The sequence below is a fragment of the Planococcus citri genome, chromosome 2 (genome assembly GCF_950023065.1).
Source record: "Planococcus citri chromosome 2, ihPlaCitr1.1, whole genome shotgun sequence".
Classification (NCBI taxonomy): Eukaryota; Metazoa; Arthropoda; class Insecta; order Hemiptera; family Pseudococcidae; genus Planococcus; species Planococcus citri.
Window position 1 is genome coordinate 51697681 of NC_088678.1, and position 20029 is coordinate 51717709.

General features: G+C 30.9%; 1 protein-coding gene and 1 long non-coding RNA gene across 5 annotated transcripts in view; one reads left to right on the forward strand and one right to left on the reverse strand.

The window, feature by feature from the left end:
• The window catches only part of Gyc88E (Guanylyl cyclase at 88E), a 59235-nt gene extending 41303 nt beyond the window's left edge, over positions 1-17932 (reverse strand). Inside the window, exons 1-5 of one of the 4 annotated variants that reach the window (XM_065351174.1) lie at positions 17676-17931; positions 3184-3318; positions 2765-2967; positions 2556-2669; positions 1604-1710 (exon numbers count right to left, since the gene is read on the reverse strand). The gene's annotated coding sequence lies outside the window, so the exon portion shown is untranslated. Of the gene's footprint in view, positions 1-1603; positions 1711-2555; positions 2670-2764; positions 2968-3183; positions 3319-17647 lie in introns of all 4 variants that reach the window. The other 3 variants (XM_065351173.1, XM_065351172.1, XM_065351178.1) reach the window with 3 other exon arrangements.
• On the forward strand, positions 3879-9543 carry LOC135836379 (uncharacterized). The gene is made up of 3 exons (XR_010557029.1): positions 3879-4503; positions 6861-8344; positions 9165-9543. It is a non-coding gene; the product is annotated as an uncharacterized LOC135836379 (long non-coding RNA).
• Positions 17933-20029: the final 2097 nt, after the last annotated feature.

Sequence of the window (20029 nt, forward strand, 5' to 3'; positions counted from 1 at the left end):
TAGGGGATGGTCCCTAGTATTAATATTAGGCGATATTTTCCCAGAAAAGCCCATAGGGGGGCTGTGGGGTGGCCCCAAAGTCGAAAATTTCAAAAATTTTTAGAACCACTGCTCGAAAATGTAAAAAATTAAAAGTAGCGAATATATGTTGCTTTAAGGGTAAGCAATGCAGCACGTAACGCTTTTTTCATTTTTGACCTTTTTGGGGGTTGTGGTGGGGGTATTTCTATTTTTGAAAATTTTGAAACCCCCTTTTTTGACCCTTCCAGTCGAGCCCCGCTAATGCCCTTTTCATGGTTTATTGCTACTAGTAGTAAGTTCAATTGATATCAGTTGCAACCCCCTCACTAACTTGGCTCATATCGAAAAATTCAATTTTTGACTTTTTTTCGAGGTCCATATTTTGGGAAACCATGAAAAGCTATCGAGGCCCGGTTTGCGGCAAATATGTTGAATTTTACTTCTTAATCGACTGGCATGCTTGAATTTTTATTTCAAGTCAATTTTTGACCTCATTGTTGCAGATCACTTTTGGGGGTGGCGAACTTTGAGAACCCCTGAAAAAAGTTCTAAAGTGAATTTTTTCAAACTTTGAGCTGAAATGGTCTTAAATACATTGTGTTTAACCAAGATAATATGCCTCCATCGACTCTTTTCTACTCGAGGCAACTCGTAGAAAACAGCTTCCAAATCAGAAAAAAAAGTTGAAAGTTGAAAATTTTCAAATGTTATAAACAGTTAGGCTTTTTAAGATAATTATTGGGAAATTCGAAATCAATACTAAAAAATTGAATAATTGAAAACTGAACTTTCAAGGTGAAAGCTAAATAATTCGGCAAATCAATTTTCAAAATCAGATCTCATCCCTCTTAAAAGAGACACAAAAGAACCTGGCCCCTATCTTGAACGAAATTCAAAATTCAAAAAAAAAAATTATAAGTACACGAGTTGGAATATTGGTCTATTTTTTGGATTTGATCTCTATGACTCTTTCTTCTCCATCATCAGTCTAATCACATTCAATTGATGTGCCCAAAAATTAAAATAACATCAGGGAACTAAAATATAATATTTTCATACTTTTTGAATATGAACTGCCCCCCTTCCCCCTCCTATAATTTTGAATCAGGAAGAATCAACATGTCACAATACCAACAATATTTTGCTTGAATTTAATTGCTAAGTTATTTGAAATTGAGGTCAGGACTTTATAATTATTTTGATTAATTTTTCTTCATCTTTTAAAGGTTTTTAAAATTTCAAGTCTTTTGTAATATTTTTTCAAAATTATTTTCAATTGAATCAGTGAGAATTTAAAAAATTACATGACTGATTTAAAATTTTTAAAATTATGATGATTTTACCAGACGATTCTACAAAAATCAACTTTAGCTAAAGTTTATTGTCCCAATAGGTGAATAAAATCACAAACATACGACATTTAGAATGGAAAATTCCAAATGAGTTTCTTGTCTGATAGGTACACATATGAGCAAAATTGAAAAGCAATTTATGAAATTATGACACTATCATTCTACGAAATTTTTCAACTTTAAACAACGCGTTAATGTCTTTGTTAAAATACTTCCTTAGTCATGCTCACCTTAGGTATATAATACTTAGTCAACTTATTAATGATTATTGTTTTAAGAAATAGGCCTAATAATTGGATTGCTGGTGTGGCTTCAGTCGAGGATAAATTGCATCAAACTAAAACAGATAGAGATTATTATTGATAAATTTTATTTGAGTGGGAGTTCCTTTAATATTTTTTTTGTTAATATAAAGTTATGATACCTACCTTTCTTTAATTTAAACAAAACACCATTACTTTTGTATTTTATTACAGAGAAAAAAAATACCTAATTCTTAGAATAAATATCGTAATATGCAGCGTGATTTTATTTTTTACGAGCATGATGATGCTAATATTCATATTCAACGTCAAGAACACTACTCTACCACTCAACAGTGTTTTACCTACTCCTCATAAAATATGAAAATGAGTACAACTGTTTTCGAGGAAAAAAATTGTTGGAATTGATTTATGGTGTAACGTTCAATTAAATAACATGATGGGCAATAATTTTTGCTCATAATCGGTAGATAATGGTTGAAAAGTAAATTTGAGTTAGGTACTTACTTTCATTTATGTTTGATTGATCTTTCGATTATGGAGTTTGAAATTTAAATTTTGAATCGAACATATAATTTTCATGATTTTTTTCAATTTAAAATACTTGAGTTGTAATAAAATCGTGAAATATAAATCACTTGGCCTTTGAATATGAGGGTTTTTCGGTAGTTATAAAATTTAAAATATTAAAATTTTAAAAAAAATAAAAATTTAAAATAACGGTATTAGTTACAGAATTGAACGCTAGAAACGCTAGCGAAATGTTCGTCATGTTCAGCGTAATTACCAACTGTAATTACTTCGTTTTAGAGATACAACACACTATTTGAATTAAGTGAATTGAGTACTTCGAATTTGAAATAATTCAAATAATTGAAGTCCATAAAACGGTCATATTTTTTTTTGTGCGAAAACATACCTATCGCAGAAAAAAAACGCTGCAAAAAATTCACACGCAAGAAAGTAAAAGTTTCGTGCTCATTTTCCTTTCTTCTAAATCAACTTCTTTCTCGCAGGTATACTTCACTCGATGCTATAAACAATAATTTACAAACCAATTATATGTAGAAGAAAATAAAACTTTCAAGTCGAGCTACAAGAATCTATAAAAGTTGCAGTTGCACTCACCGAACAATTAAAGTGTTAGAGAAAACAATCGTAAAAATTCAGAAATTTCCATTATTGTCCCACGAAGATAAATCATACCTACACTCTACAGTGTACGAGTACGAGTTGTTATTGGTAGTGCACAGTAGCAAGTGTGATGCCGCTTGGGAGTGGACAATTAAGTACCTACATATTACGTTGAATAATTATTGTTTTACCAACACCTGAAATTTTCATATGCAAATTAGAAAATATTCAATAGGTAGGTACCTATTAAAATATGGTTATTGACTTCCGAATACAGCAAATTAATATCTATTAGCGTAATAAATAAAGTGTTAGCCTAAATTCAGTCTTAAAATATACTTAGGTACCTACTTACGTATTACCGAAAAGATATTATTTGTTGAATTAATGAATAATTTTCCAAATATACCTACCTACCAATAAAAGAATGAGTGGTGTCGAATGGAAGAGTAAGCTGGTATAGCAATAAGTACTTGAGTCTTACTCAATCCATGCTGTGTCTGTCTTTCCAACTTGCTCCTCGGATTTCTTCATTGACAAATGGAAATCTGGAAAAATTTGATTGTTTTCTCTTTAAAAGCAACCTTCGTAATAATTCAAACTTGTCAAAGTTACAAGAAGACAATATTATCAAGATATTTCAATAAACTTTACAATACCTATGTCATATTTCAATGATTTTTATGACCACTTTCCAATAATCATTATTTGTTTTCGAGTAGGTAAGTTGGTATTTCTCGACTTTCAACATAGGTATATTGATTAATTTACGTTCAAAAAAAAATCAGAACATAACTTAATTTCATAATGATTGAACAACGTATTGTTTTTTTATAGTATGTAAATGCATACATTCTTCCACGTAGTTAAATGCTTGTTTGATTGCATTTTTGTAAATTTTTTACCTTAGATTAGATGTCTCGCAATTTGGAATTAAAAAATTGGCCTATTCAATTCCTTATCAAATATTGACTTGATTGATGCAAATGTATAGGTAAGTACTTTTCATTTTCAAACAGAAGTGTTATTTCAACATTTTTAATCAGTTTTTTTTTTTTTTTTTTTTTTTAATTTGAATGATTTGATAACTTGTACCTACCTACTGACGTGAGTAGTTGCAATGGGTATGAAATGTACCTAATAATAATGAAGCATTTTTTTGGTTGGAACATTTAAACTTTCAACACTGGAATAAGTTGAACTAATAAAAATAGAATGTTCGAGTAACTAAGAACGCAGCAACGGTTGGAAAAGTAAAATCGTCAGGCACCTACAGATAGATTGAAATTATATGATAAATATGAATGAAGAATCGAGAAAACAGTACCTAATCTGAATTCAGATCCGGTAAAATACATGTGTACTTACTACTAAAACATATATACGAATAATTTTCGCCGTAAATATAACAGCTACTTTTCAAGGTTAAAGTAGGTACACAGTACACATCATTTATTTTGAAATAATAGCACAGCTTTGAATTTAGATTTAGGTACCTAGCTGAGCTACCTACCCCAATACAGGAAATTATAACACTCATTCGCTTGGAAAATGAAGAAAAAATTTTAATAACATAGGCTAATCACAATCAAAGACCTTCGAATGAAAATTAGAATAAGCACAGACAGACGGCTAATTATACTAGTACAGAGTAGAATTAGGTAAGTAGCTGAAACAACTGCAGCTCATCTACTTGAATGGAGATGATAACAGCTGATAACACAATATTCCAAGTAAGATGATACATTTATTTTTTATCTCGTGTAAATTTTTTATCCTTTATTGTTTTATTTTTGTCCGTGAATATAACGACTTGTAATATGATAAATGTAGTTTAATGCATAAGTATATAATACCTATTACCTATAGATACGTACTTCTTTTGGCTACTTAGTCTTACTCATCTATGTAGGTACATACTTTGTTTTCAATAAAATTGAAACAATTTTTAACCAGTATAAAATCTGAATCATTTCAGAAATTGTGTGATGAATATTCAAACTGAAGTGAGTCTCAGATGTACTTAAAGCATCAATCATGAACTTTGTTGAAATAAGGGTTCAAAAAATCTATATTTTTGCAATCCTTTTTTTTTGAAATTAATTTCCACAAAATTTTATAAAATGTGAAACGTTTCCATAAATTAGAACACGTATTTAAGAAAACTTTAATTTTCATAATACCAAGAAAAAAATTGAAGGCGTGTCGATTTCAAACTTTTTTTCGATATTATTATATGAAGTCCAACAAATGGCTTCAAGAAGATGTGGAAGAAATCGTATATTTCTTGTCAATTGATATTTTAATAGACCCCCTTCTCTCTTGTTCCCAGATAAGACCTCAAAAATTACAATTTTTTTACAATTTTCAAGGAAAAATTTGAAGATGATCTATAAAAAATGAATATTTTTCATCCTTTATTCTCACTTCATTTTTTTTTTTTTGAGGAAGAGTGAGAGATAGGAGGCAATGTTTGTTGAAATAATGTTCTCCGTTTTTTTTCTTCAACAAATTCTTTAATCAATACTATCCATTTAAGAACGACGAACGTACTTAGGACATTTTTTCACCAAATAGACAGACAAAGTCTCGTTGGATTTCATTTAATTGTGCTCTAGGATGGGAAAATCAAGGCGAATTACATTTTGCAATTTTGATAGAATTTTCAAAAGTTCAACTTTGACGATTTTCATTTGAAAAAAAATCATTTTGATCAAATTAAGGTAGGAAGCTGACATTTGGTCTGTACTGTATTTTCAACTTCTTTGGTCGATTGGTGGAGGTTTCCATCCGTTCTAGAACCTTTGGTAGATGATTGAGTTTTCCAGCCTTGGAAAATTTGTTATAAAAAAGACTAGACTGAAATTCAATACCTACCTAAGAACTCGGATTTACTTTTCGTGTAACCATTACATAATTATTTCAATCGATTCAGATACAAATTTTCAAAAATCTTTTGTGTCCGTTCAGATTCACGCTTTATAATTACCTACTTTTCTTAAGAACTGAAAACTTCAAAAATCCACATGAAGACTTCAAAAAAGTTCAAACGGGTCACCAATAGATTTTGGAGGTTTAAAAGAACGTATAAGCCAAATACCTGATTTTGACGTAAACACGTTTCTAAATAAGGAATTTTTTAATTTTTTTTCTTCAAAAATAATCACTAGAGAAAATTTTGGATGCAAACCAGAAAAATCGAATTTTGAAAGTAGGTAACGAGCCCAAATTGATTGAATGGCCTCTTTTATGGTACGCTAATTAATTTTTTCAAACTGGAAAATCCCGAAATTTTCTGGTGGCTTCAGAATGATTGTAATTTGTAAATCAATACCTGTCGATTCAAGAGGTAGGAAATAGGATAGGAATCAAATTTCAGCTTCGCCCACCTATCTCAATTTGATCAAATTTTGATTGCGAGGGGGGGGGAAATGCTGTGTCAATTAATTTGAATTTTTAAAAAACTGATCAACAATCGAAAAATGTAATTCAGTAGGTACCTGAAATTTAGTCTGGTTGGATATTTTTGAATGCTCTTTGATTTTTAAAATCTATTTCAAACATTTTTTGTGGCTCTCTCGTTAGTTTTATTTGCCCAATACTGACCAGTCAGCTCCTTTTCCCCTGCTCCATCTTAATTTAAGATTGAGGAGTATCTATAATAGCGGAATTGTAGGTAATACGAATGTAGATATAAGATAGGGAATTAGGGACCATAGACTTGCCCATTTTAGTCTGACGAAGACATCACTTGAACGTGATCAGATAGAAAATAAATACTCGTTTGAAATATCCACATCGACTCCAAACGAACGATATAAACATTCAATTAAACGATAACATAACATAATAATCAATTAATCAATTTAATTACGACAGTAAACATATCGAGAACACATAGCACTTCGGTTTCACAGATTATTCTTGACACAATACGTAATAATTGAGATTAAACCAAAAAACCAGTATTGTAAGATTAATCTTCACCGTTTAAGTGACACAATTATTCGCTTAAAAGTAAAGTACATTTATACGTGATGCAATCAGCTGCTTTTTGTTTTCCAAGACTGATGAAAAATTATCTTCACAGCTTCATTTGTTCGCCTGTTATTCCATTAAATTGATGCGAAGTCTGTGGCAACAGTGAACAGATAGGTACCTACCAGTTACCAGTACATAAACTCGAATGAAAAATGCTTCCAAAAAAAAGTGAATCCATGCACATTGCACAGATTTGAAAGAATATTTTATGGACGCCTACGAGTGTATAGGTACAATATTTACTCAGCTGGCAGCCAGTTTTCATTTTAACCTGCGATAGGCCTATGACCTATGTAATGGCTGTGCTTCCATATCCATACTTATCTCATTAGCAAACGATAACATTAACGTAAGTACATATTTAATATGTTCGAAACAGGAACAAATTATCGTCGTTGTAAAATTACAAATGAATACTAATATGATCAAATGTAATCCAGAGATGACTTCTCTCGTCTATCTATTATTTTTTTTTTATCCGACGAATTATACCTATATACCTGCGGAACTGTAAAAATGAATCATAATCTTATACGATGCAACTGTTACGTCAATAGATAGGTAAATTGCTAATGTACGTTTTCATCCAGCTATAGATATTCATCTGGGTATTAATAAGATATACCTATAAACAATGTCTAATATTACCAAAATTCCTTAGGCACTTTAAACGTTTAGAAAATCGTTAGTAGGTAAAAAAAAATCTTATTCAATAGTGGAAAATTTATAATTAAAAAACAAGATTTGTGTAATTATAATTTATACATACGATACAACAGATTGACCAGTAAGATTTGCGGATAGCTTAGACGTTTGATAGTTCCTTCTTTTTTTTTTCATCATAACATGCTCTGAATTCTGTAGTAAAAACATTAGCAAGGTATTTAGGTACCTACCTATGAACTGTTTTTGTGAATGATGATGATTAGGCGTACCTACCTACTTCACACAAATTAATAGTAGCCTTGATAAAATTACGTTTTTGGATTTAAAAAAAATAAAAATAAAAATATATTTAAACTCAAGTACTCGAGTAAGATTTTAAAAATAATTTTCAACGCAAAATAATTTGATCAAAAATTTTCTTTGAAAAGTACCTACTCGTACGTACACAGATATCTAACGTTTTGCCTGAAAGAATTCCACAGGCAATCGTTACACATTTTATCCTCGTAGGGGCCACATTCATTAAAGTACAAATACTTAGCACTGGTTTTTAATGTTAACCCTGTCTGTATTTATAATACAGCTTACGTTAGATTAGATGTATTACGACGTATGTATTACATATTTATAAAGCATACATTGACATAATGTGAGAGTTTAAGGAACCTACGTAGTACTTACCTATATGAAACAATCCATATAGTGAAACATAATACATGTACCTTATATACAAGGCTTTGCTGTGAGAAAAAAAGCTGTCCAGATGACCTACGCATGTTTTTCTTCAAGTTCAACGTCTATGTGATACGTTTACGTTGATGCATCAAGAATTCATCACATAGCCATTGAAAACACCCAAAAGTACATGTAAGTACGTGTATTTCATACCAAATATAAAATTTTCCATTTTCGTACTGCAGGAAATGCCTTCTTTTCTTAAATGAACAAAGAAAATTCGAATAATTTTTCGTTCGTGAACTTCATAATTACTAAAAATAACCTTGAAATGGGTTATAATTTAAACGTTAGAATTTTTTTGATAATCTGAATGAAGAAAAAAATCATGTACGAGACTGTAGAAATTAAATTAAAAAACTTACACTACCCACTTTTCAATAGAGTTACTGGGTATGTGGGTACGTACTATAGGTAAGTACCTAGTTCCTATGCTGAGTTTGTCGCTATAAAATACTGTAATTAACACAATTATCATTTTCCTGCTTTTAAAAATGTATTCTTTTCCCTAATTTACGCTAGGTAACTATGTAGCTTGGTGTTGGATTGTAAAAATACTCTGGTTATTTAAAAAAAATATGATTTGTAGCTGTGTAGATTTTTTGGGTGAAAAAAAATACTTGGAAGGTAGTTACTTTGTCTATTAGCAAGCTTCCAAGGTTGATAAAAAAATTCTAGATTAATAAGATCACACCTTAAGGTACTTTAATACTGAATCAGTGAATCTAGTAATGATTATAAGAACTGGGTGTTGGTAACTTTTTAAAAATTTTATCAGAGGTAAATCGGAGGAATGGCTGAACATCTCGGAACGAAATGTGCCATATTTTAAGGTACCTATACCTACTTACTTGTTTTTAAGCGTCCAGTAAAATTATGATAATTTTTTCCAATCACTTAGATCTGGTGTTTATGTGCTTCTAATTAAAATTAAAAATGTTTTTTTTTTCAGTCGAATACATAACTCAATATTGAAATTGACATTATTTTCCAACCTTCAGCCTCTCCATGTTCAGTATTATCATCATCGACGTCGACAAGATGTTTAAGTTTGCGAAACGACTGGAAGCTGCATGCGTTTGGTTGATTCATTGAAGAAATCAAGGTTACAAATATGTACTAGAGCCTATGAATGTTTAATTTTATTCAGCATGTGATCGGAAATGCACCTTTAGAAGTGTATACAACTTATATATACATACTAGCTCTGTTGAATTATCACTCGTCAGTTGTCCTACAAATGGATTTAAAATAATTATTCATTGGATTAAATATGTAGGTACCTAATTGATCTGTGTAAAATATAATTACTTTTCGTATCAACCTTGAAATTGTGTGACTTTATTTAATAATTTAAAAAAATAAAAATTAAAAATTAAATAAAAATAGATCATTTTAAAAAAATTGTTATGGAAATTACTTAAAATTGAAAATGTTTTTCAAAGCTTTAATTTGAAATATTTTAAAATCGAAATTAGGTACTATGAAAAATTGAACTGAAAGTCATTCAATTTTGTTTCCAGAAATTTTTTAATAGGTATCATTTAAAAATCCATTCCCGGTCGGAAATAAGGTTAAAGTCCGTATAAAAGGCTAAAAGCGAATGAAAAGTATAAAAAAACTTATCCATCCATGATCCAATTCAAGAAGAGTTTCCCTATGTAAATTATGTAAGTATGGATCTGATCTGATCTGATCTGAAAATCCATTCAAAAGTCAGGACGTACTTCAAAAATGGTCTGAAAATCTATTTGAATTGATTAAGATCTTTCCAAAAACTTCAGGAACTTTTGCAAACCTATAAACTCAAACTCAGTTTAAGAACACATCACCCACACCTTGAAGCCAAACTCTGAGTAGCCAAAGTTGATTTTTCGATTTCTAATGAATTTTTGAAAGTGAGAGAAATCGTCTCTCAATTTATTGATTTTCCACAACAAATATGAATTTTGATAGGTATGTATAAAAATTTGAAAATCGATTAGTGCATTAAAGTCGACCTCTCGAATCGATTAGGACCTCCTTTGAACCGACCTGGAGCGTCAACCTACAGAAGTTAACTTTTCTCCAACTATTTCAAATCGCTGCAGAAGACATTGCAACCAACTTACCTTGTCGCAAGTCTTAACCTTCTGTTTTTTGATAATTATTTGTAATTATTGGATTAAAAATATTCATAAACGCTTCCTGTATAGTAAAGTACATTGAAACACCTCCCAGAGGGATTCTTAATTACCGAAGATTAAAAATAATAATTTAATCACCTCCTTATTCAAAACAGCTTACAAAAAAAAAAGGTTGATAACTCCAGCATTTATGGCTTGACGACCAAAATGAAAAAGTCAAAATAAATTACATTAGGTCTATTACTATTGTACAGCGAAGACGATTCACTTTCAGCTCATTTGTATGGTACACGAGTACAATCACCTTTGAAATTTTCACAACGCCTGGTACCTATAAACCTATACTCGTACCTACTTATAGAGAAAATGAACAATGCATGCTGATTCATTACGTCAATAATCATTCAATTCGTTTCTAAAGAACCTAAAGAAATGAAAGTTAAAGTATGAAATATTATCTTTAGCTATATAGGTAGGTAGAGGTACTATGGTGCTTATACATTACAGTATACAATAGCCAAAAATAGCAGTTTGCCAACAAAAGAAGAAATCAAACGAATGATCGTGGCAAATTAACCCATACGACGTAATTTTCGCAAGTTTTTTTTTTGAGAAAAAAATTACTCATGACGCATTTTTTTGGTCGTATAAGTTCGAAATACTTACTCGAACCTTGAACTAGGTGACAAAAAAAAATTGTTAACATGATTAAGTTTTCTACATTTTGTGACTGGGCTTTTTCGTATTTGCACACTTGCATTTCAAAACATGTTTTTCCATTTTCAATAACAATGTTATTTGTATAACCTTGAAAATGGCGAACGCGAAATCATTAAATCAAGAAGTGTTATTAGTGTAACGAAGGTGCTCAAAATTGTTAAGTAATTTTACCGTTTAATTGTTCATATAGAAGAGAATGAAATTTTCACTAGGTGGTTGGAAATAATGATTTTGTATTATATTTTGAATGTTATTAGCAGGTAAGGTATGGTGCTTATTACCAGTACCTATTTGTTTTAATGATCTAGTTAATGTGTACAGAGCTGATGGTACGAAGGAGTGAAATAAAATTCAATTGCTGGCCAAATATAGTAGGACGTTAACAAGGGAATTTTCTGAAAAGCTAGACTGAGATTTTGGCTAGACTAATCTACATTATGTGTGCACACGTTTATGTATGTAGATCGAAAGATATGTGTCCAACTGTCCATATACTATCCAAATACCCCTAAAGTCGAAATTTTAGCTACTGAAGATGATTTTTTGCTGTTCAATATGAATGTTGGACTTGTAAAAATAGGCTATGATGTAAACATTTGTTTTAAACTGATATCTTATCAACTGTCAATCGTACCTACCAAAAATTCGATAGGACAAAAAATTTTGCAACTTTTTTTCTTCAAGTGCTTTTTCAAAAAATAAAGTCGCGATAAAATTTGAAAATTGGTGTAAAAATGTGAAAATATTATTTCAATTGATATCTCGTCAACAGTTGGTTGTATTGAAAATTTAATCAGGCAAAAGATACCCATCAATTTATGTTTTATTTTTACAAATTTTCTTTTCACAAATTTCTTTATGCTTATTTTTCCGGTAAACAAAAAGGTTCCACCACCTAAATCGCTTTGCAGCCCAATCCCAAATTTAAGCCTTCGCTTGCATATGAGATTCTTTTGTTTCTACTCAAAACTTGTGCTGTGAAAATGCAGCTTTACGTTTTTTCTGAATTAAAAATCAATTTGTCTGGAATATAAGATAGAATATGCTTGGTACCCTCTTTTATTTTTTCAAAAAATGCCTATGCATCTTTCAGGACCTCCTGGCTCCTTTTCAAATTTTGGTCCCACGATGTGGGGGTTGAATATAAGTTTTTTTTTCTTCAAAACTTTGGTGAAGATGGTCCAGAAATTTGGTGTTTGGGACATTTCTTGGGCCATACAAATCGTTTCAAATTTTGAATTTGAAATTAAAAATAGAATTTGAAAAAAAATGTTTTCAAAACTCTTCTATTTGTGTTGATTTTAGGATCTCCTTCTCAGATTTGTGACCCTTAAAATAAAAATTAGCCCCTCGCTATATTTTTCCTGTAAGTAAGATACTCGTTAATAGCTTTTTGAAAGCTTTCAATTCAATTCAATTCAATCAAAAAAAAATAGATTTCTAGCAGAAAGAAGTGCTTAATAAAAATTCGTAGAATTTTGGAGGGCGGATCTCAAAAGTCGATTTTTGAAACATATCTCGACTTCTATGAGGCCAAATTGGTTCAAATTTTGAATTTGATGTGGAAACAAAAGTTTTTTAAGAAATGTTGATTTTAGGACCACTTACCCAAATTTGGGGCTCCTAAAATAATAATTGGTAGGTACATCGTTCACTGCAGTGGCATAGCCAAGGATGGGGGCGAAGGGGGCCATGCCCCCCCCCCACCCTTGAGAGCGAAAACTTGAAAGAAAACATGCAAGAATGGACGTTTTTTCGTTGTTTGGACCCATTTTTCCAAAAATTTTCGCTCTCGCTTCGCTCGAGCAATAATTTTGCCTTCATTTTCATGAAATCACCACACATTACAATAGATTTCCAAAAAATTACCCCTCATTTCGATTTTTCATGCCTAAAAATCTGGTTTTGCCCCCTCCTTGAGAAAATCCTGGCTACGCCACTGGTTCACTGTATTTTTGACATAGAGTATCTACTCATTGAGAGCTTTTGATCAGAAAAAATCTGCTTCCAGTATTAATTAATATAGATGGGGGCACGCCAAGCAAAAATTTGAGAGTGGGATTTTTCACCTTCATTCATACGTAAGCATTTTTGGATTATCATGTTCTTACCTTCTCTCTAATGCCGGCCAAACTGTTCATATTTTCATCAGACAGTAAACACACCATTCACTAAATCATATTGTGGTTGTAATTCTGTTTTTTCAAAATTTTTAAAGAAAGGGTCCAGAAATTCAAAAAATTTGGGTTTTGATACATATCTTGAGCCTTTCAAATCTGTTCAAATTTTGTATTTGAAATAAAAATGGAATTCTAAAAAAAAAAAAATGTTTTCAAAATTCTTTTATGTCGATTTTATGACCTCTTTCCCCGAATGATGTGGTCTTTAAAATCAAAATTGCCCTCTCGCTATATTTTTCCTCCAAAGTACCTATATCTACTCGTCTAGAACTTCAATTTAACAAAAAAAAAATCAACTTTATAGCTTTAATAGGGGCTGAAAAATTCGCTGAACTTTTTCGCCTTCGTCTTTATATTATAAAGATGTTTTCAGCTGGTAATCTCGTCAAGTAGGTATTGATCGTATCAAAAATTTGATCAAAATGAAAGAGACTGAAAATTTTATTTTTTACGAGTTTGCTCCTTGCAATTTTTTTCCTAAAAATGCTTATTTTTATGTAAAATGGCAATAGAGCGGGTATGAGAATTGTACATAAAAAATGAAATTACGTTTTCAGCTTATATTTCATTATCTTATCAACTCTGGACCATACTCGTATTAAAAATTTAATGAGACATTGAAGATTGGAAATTTTATTTTTTACAACTTCGGTTCTCATATACTTATTTTTTTCCTCATTGCAAAAACGTGTAAAAAAAAGTAATTTTTCCCACGATGAACGCGTGACCAGTAAGACCAATAATAGGCTACAAGCCGAGATTTTAAAATTAATCAATGAAAGTTGACGATTCTTAAAATTAGTTAGAAAATCTTGAATAAATTTTCAGATTGTCACCTAACCCTAATACTCTCCAAAGGGAGTAAAATCTTTGGCAGCCTTCACAAAATTTTAACTTACCATACCTACTCATTTTTGGAAATTTTTGAGAGTTTTTCAGATGTATTTTCCTTCATAAATGTGTGGGTATCTTTTTAGAAACTGGAAATTTTAATTTGATGAAATGAGTACCGAACTAAATTTTATTCCAAACTAGTTTTCACACTTTTCATAATTTCTATATTTTTTGGTATATAATAATTTCCCAATTTTTCTGCTTGAAATCTCAAAGGAGAAAACTTTTTTCATCGAAACAGAGAGAGGAAAAGGGTGAGGTGAGGTAATCACGTCAGCACTCAGCAGCAGCAAGTATTTTTCCTCGTTTCGAATTTTTGAACAGTAGATCTGCTGTTTAAAAATTCGAACTGCAAGTCATAATTCATAAAATCTAAATATAGCTACCGTACAATATTTACTTATTGATAAAAAAAAATACAACTTGCAGTAACAATATAACGATAGATACTCGGACAGGTACAAGTAGGTACCTAAATCCATCATGTTCTCTGGTATAGGTAAATTATATCATCACGTCATTAAAGCAGCTTTTATTACTCGATTATAAAAACGATGTTTTCGAAAACAATGCCGCGTACATACTCAAACAGCGTAAGATTACAATCAAAAATTTCATTTGAGCGCGCAATTCACACAGATAACCCTGCTTTTATAATTTATTTTACGAGTTGTAAGTAAAGCCGCATCGCAATTCGCAATTACAGTAATTTTTCATTTACCGATGATTTTTGAAAATTACAGCCCATCTATACACCAAGATACCCTTGGATACGTCGATAAATTACTCGTACCTCCGAAATAAAAGTTGTTTTTCACGTCTTACTCGAAATCACTTCACAATCGAGCTGTGCTTGCATAAGCTTAAGGACCGTGGCGACTGGCGAGTGAAAATTTACGAAAAATCAGGCATTAAATAAATACGTATGTAGGTAGTTAGGTACCTTCAAAAGTCATTTTCCCGAAGGTTGAAGGAGAAGAAAGAGGGGGGAGGGAATTAAATTTTGCAAGATTTTGTATACAAACATATTTTACTCGTACGTAACGTTGCAGTGTTATCCCAACAATACGACTTTATTGATAATAAACGTCTGCCAATTGCCATCAAGATGAACGCAGAATGATATAATTTCTCAACAGACCTACTTTCTTAAACGTATCGCGTTACGAAAACTCCATTTAACGCAGCTCTCAACGATAAATTTGTCACCTGTTCATACAGCAAATAAAACACTCGAAAAACCATATGTTCGAAAAATATGACGTCATCCTCGTGACAAGAAATCCTCTTTTCAGGTCGGTAGGTCTTTAGAAGAAGAAGAAGAAAAAAATGTAAACAAATCGTAAAAATTTCAATTTCCGTATAAAACGCGAAAAAAATTCAATTTATTCGCGGGCTAATTTTAAATTAAAATAGTTTACATATAATTACCTAGCGTAGGTCGATTACCTCGCCGCAAGCGATAAAATACACGATCGTAAAATGATGGCGAGTGTCTTTATACGATACTGTGTAGAGATAGAGAGATGCAGACGATTGGTATGTGCGATTTCAACGTCTTTTTTACTATAGTTAGTTGAAAAATGAAGGTTCTCGCATTGACCTACTGACTGTGGCCTTTTCCCGTTTCTATTTTCTTCTTATCATGTCGAATGGATAAAATTTAGTCTCGTTATCAGCGAATTTTACAGAATCTCGCCGGTATTGATTTATTTTATTCCTCTGTACCGATTTGTAATCACCTTGAAGTGAACTGATAGGTATTTTTTTTAGGTATTTATTAAATGTATGTATGTACGAATATTTTTTGCGTTATTTCCAATATCATCGATAGGTAAGGTATGCTGGATAAAAAAAAGGTATAGATCAACCTACACACGTAAATTGAAAAGATGGTAGGTATTAACTCGCGATGAAAGCTCAAAGGATACGGTATCACTGTCATAAAAATAAATTGTCAAACTGACAAGATTCCTCTCTAAAGGAATTTTTCCCTTGTTGAAAGTTGAAATCCGTTTAGCAAGTTTTAGGTAGTATGTAACGGTCTTGGTACGTTTTAAATTTGCATAGACAAGGTCTCCGAAAAAGGATTTCAAGCTGAGTGATAGAAGAACAAGACAGTCATGGTCAAGGATAAGCAAATATTAGACATTTCAATTTAACTGTATCTGCCTACCGTGTTTTTTTTTATTACCTCATAGAATGATCGTGAGTTCATTATCACGAATGATGTTCATTCAGTTTATTTTTTCCATCTTGTGCTGTCTTTCTGATACGATAAATTCAATCAACTGTTTGACTGTAGTTTGAGATTCGAGTACCTGTGGGTAGAAACATACAAAATGTTTCATGGATGTGTTTAGGAGGAAGGGAAAGGAAAGGGGATGCTTTTTTACTGGTTTCAAAATGAGATATGAATTCTTGAGTTGAATGAGTTGAATATTTTGAAAATTCAAATTTCAAAACTGTTATTTTCAAGCTATTTTCAGTCCAACATATTTTTTTTTTTTTTTTATGTTCGACCACGCTTGACACTTTCTTTGTATAGCAGAATTTTTGGATTCTATTATCTTTTTTTGGATTAGAAAAGGTGTTGAATTTGAACCAGCTGAAACGAATTTTTGAAAAATTGTAGCAAAATCAATAGGAGGGGGGGGGGGTCACGAGAGCCGTTGATTCGAGTTTGGAGATGCTGAAATTTCTCTTAGGTAATTTTTATGAGATTTTTTGAAAGTGGAAATTTAAAAAAAAATTGCTAGAGGCTCCACAACAGCAATCGAATAGAAAGATCGAAAGTAACAAATGAACCAAAAAATATTTCACCTTTCTATCTCAATTTGGATCAATTTTTCCAGTTTTTTTTTCAAGGGAAATGGATCACATTTAGAATTTTTAGAAATACCTACCAAAAATTGAAAAATGAAGTTCAATTCTGATAGTAATATGTACATTCTCTGATTCTCGGTTGCTTAATCGATTTTTTTGACGGTTCCAAAAGTTTTCTGGTAAGCAGGCCATTCGAAATATCATTTTATTAAGTGATACCTACTCGTACTTATCATTTCCCTCATTTTTTCCTTCATTTTGCTCCGTTTTAATTTTTTAAAATATTACTCGCCGTAGAAAAAAATCGAATACTTTGTTTTTAATTTTGAGAATTGAGAGCCTTTTTTCAATACCACTTTAGAATTGTTTAATAGCAGGACGAATCTTAAAATTTAAGAGTTCACTCGTATTTTTCAACTCTCGTATTCCAATTTCAGTAGGTACTTTTAATTTATTAAGTAATTGCCGGTTACCTAGTCTACCTACACAATTATTAACATAAACCTTTACCTTTTGATTTCGTATTCCTCGACAATTTTTTCTCATCAATTATTCAATAATGTCGATTTTTTAGTTTTTAATTTTATAGCCAGCTAACTAATATATTACCCACTTCATTTTTATTCAATAATCAAGTTTTAACTCCTCAAAAAAAAATTTCCATACAAATATAAATAATATCTACTTACTTGTAAAAAGAGTAAAGCACAGGCCTACCTAATTTTCTCAACGATATATTCTATTATAGGAAACCAGTGAAACAGCTTCAGCAAGGAATACGAGTATTTAAATTATAGAAGAGGTCATTCAACTCCACGCAAAAATTACTCGGCGGTATACAGTGTACATCTAACATTTCAATATTCAATTTTTTTCCACACATGGAAATTAATTTAATTAAAATTCACTAACCAATTAACAACTATAAACGCATATTTGAAACATATGTATCCTTTCATTGCAATGAATTCGAAGCATTAATCGAAATTTCTTGTAATAAAATTTTAAAGCCTTGATTTCCGCAAATAGACGCATATATTGACAACTCTGCTATATAGGTACAATACATCCTTGTGCTCATTTAGTTGCATAATATTGAATGCATTTACAATGATAGCAAATATTCCTAGATATTAGTATTACCTGTATCTCTGTATAGTCTATAGGTACATATCCTTGTACTTAAACCTCAACCGATCAACAATATCAATTGCTCTCATATAAAAAACTAGGAAATCATCATTAAGATAATAAAGTTTGCGTTTATCAGTTTATGTTTTGCAAATAAAAAAATCAAAAGTGTGTCTAAGTACGTAATATTTTGAAAAAATATGGGTGCAAACTGTGTAATGTACCCGCTCATCATATTTTTCTACGTGCACCGATAATTTCATTTATCTAGATCTCTTATCAGCTCATTCAGTGGGTCATCTCCATCCGAACCACTGTTACATATTATCTAACCTTGATTTGATCAAAAAATTCGCCGAAACAACTGCGGATTTGATAGCGAGGGAAAAAAATACAAATACAAATAAACTTTTTCATGAACACTGAATTGACTCACGACTTCTCCAAATTACAATAATCATCAAATTATTGCAAGTAACCACAAAAAAATTTGAGTACCTACCTAGATAAGCACTCATAATTTTTTGTCGAAATTCTCAAGTACGAGTATTTATCAATCTGATGAACCAAATCTAAAATCTCTCATCGCCGGTGTAATAATCTTGCAATTATACATATAAACACCCTAAAAAAAAATGATCAGATTTGGCTTAGATTTTATTTAATTTATTTTAGTGCAGAAATCTACCAAAAAAACTATGTACTTGTACCTATCATCTAATTTGATAGATATCTTATTCTTCATTTTTGATCAATCTCAAGGAAAAACCATGTTGGTACTTTGAGGTTTTACAACCTCCTATGTTTTTTTAATTTTCAATTTTTTTGTAAAATCGAGACCCGAATTACCCAGTTACTCTTCACTCCTTGAATAACATTTTTTCTAGAGTAGGTAGGTATAGGTAACTTATGTACAAATATGTATTAATTTTTGAGAGCCAAACGGAGCTCTCGGTCCTATTTTTTTTTTTTTTTTTGGTAGAAAAATTAAGAAATTTAGGAGCTTTATTTCCCGTACACTTGGAGGAGGAGCAACGAGACCATGTTTTTTTTTTGAACACCACATTTTCATTTAAAAGTAGGTACCTATGCACAATTTTCACGAATGTTTGAATTTTTGAGAAAATTGTGTAAGGGGGAGGGGAGAACAGGTGAAGTTCTAAGGGACCTGTCGAGTAGAAAAATGAGTTTTGATTTGACAAGCCCCTTTTCTCCGAGAATCTCGTGTGTTGTACAGAAATTTTCTCTAAATAAAAAAACTATTCAAGGCGATGTCAATAAAATATTAACTTACTTGAGAGAAGAAATTATACTTGTCATTTAATGCAAAAAAAATTATACATAAAAATTGAGAAAAAATAATAAAAGTTTTTGATAGATACAAGAAAAAAAGTTGAGTTTTAACTTACTCAATAAAATCACTTTTCTGCTATTTGCTGTTTTCTTCAAATCCAATTTTCAAAGTATTAAGAAATTTTTTCTCTAAAAGACCATTTTAGCAATTTTTTTTAAAAGAAATTTCAGGTTGTTTTTTCTCAAAAAAATTTACCAGTAAAAACTTGGAAAATTATATTTTCATGCATGCTCAATACACTTTCTTTGAAGGGGGAAAAGGTTTGAAGCAAAATAAGTAGGCTTTAGTTTTAGACAATAAAGCTGAAAAGATGAGCAAATGGATCTCGTACCTCCAAATTTTCCCCCTACCAAGAAAACAGACATCGAACTTTTATCCAGAATTTTTTTTCAATTACGAACTTTCAAAATTTAAAAAAAATGTAATTTATTGTTAGTAAAAATTATCTTAATTTCTTTACAAATCTTTTACAATTTCCGAGATTGTTTCAAATTTTACTTTTGTGGATAAAATGATCGAAAATAGGTTCCAACAAGAGAAGACAACTTTTCATTCAGCTTCTATTTTAAAAAAAATTTAATTTCTC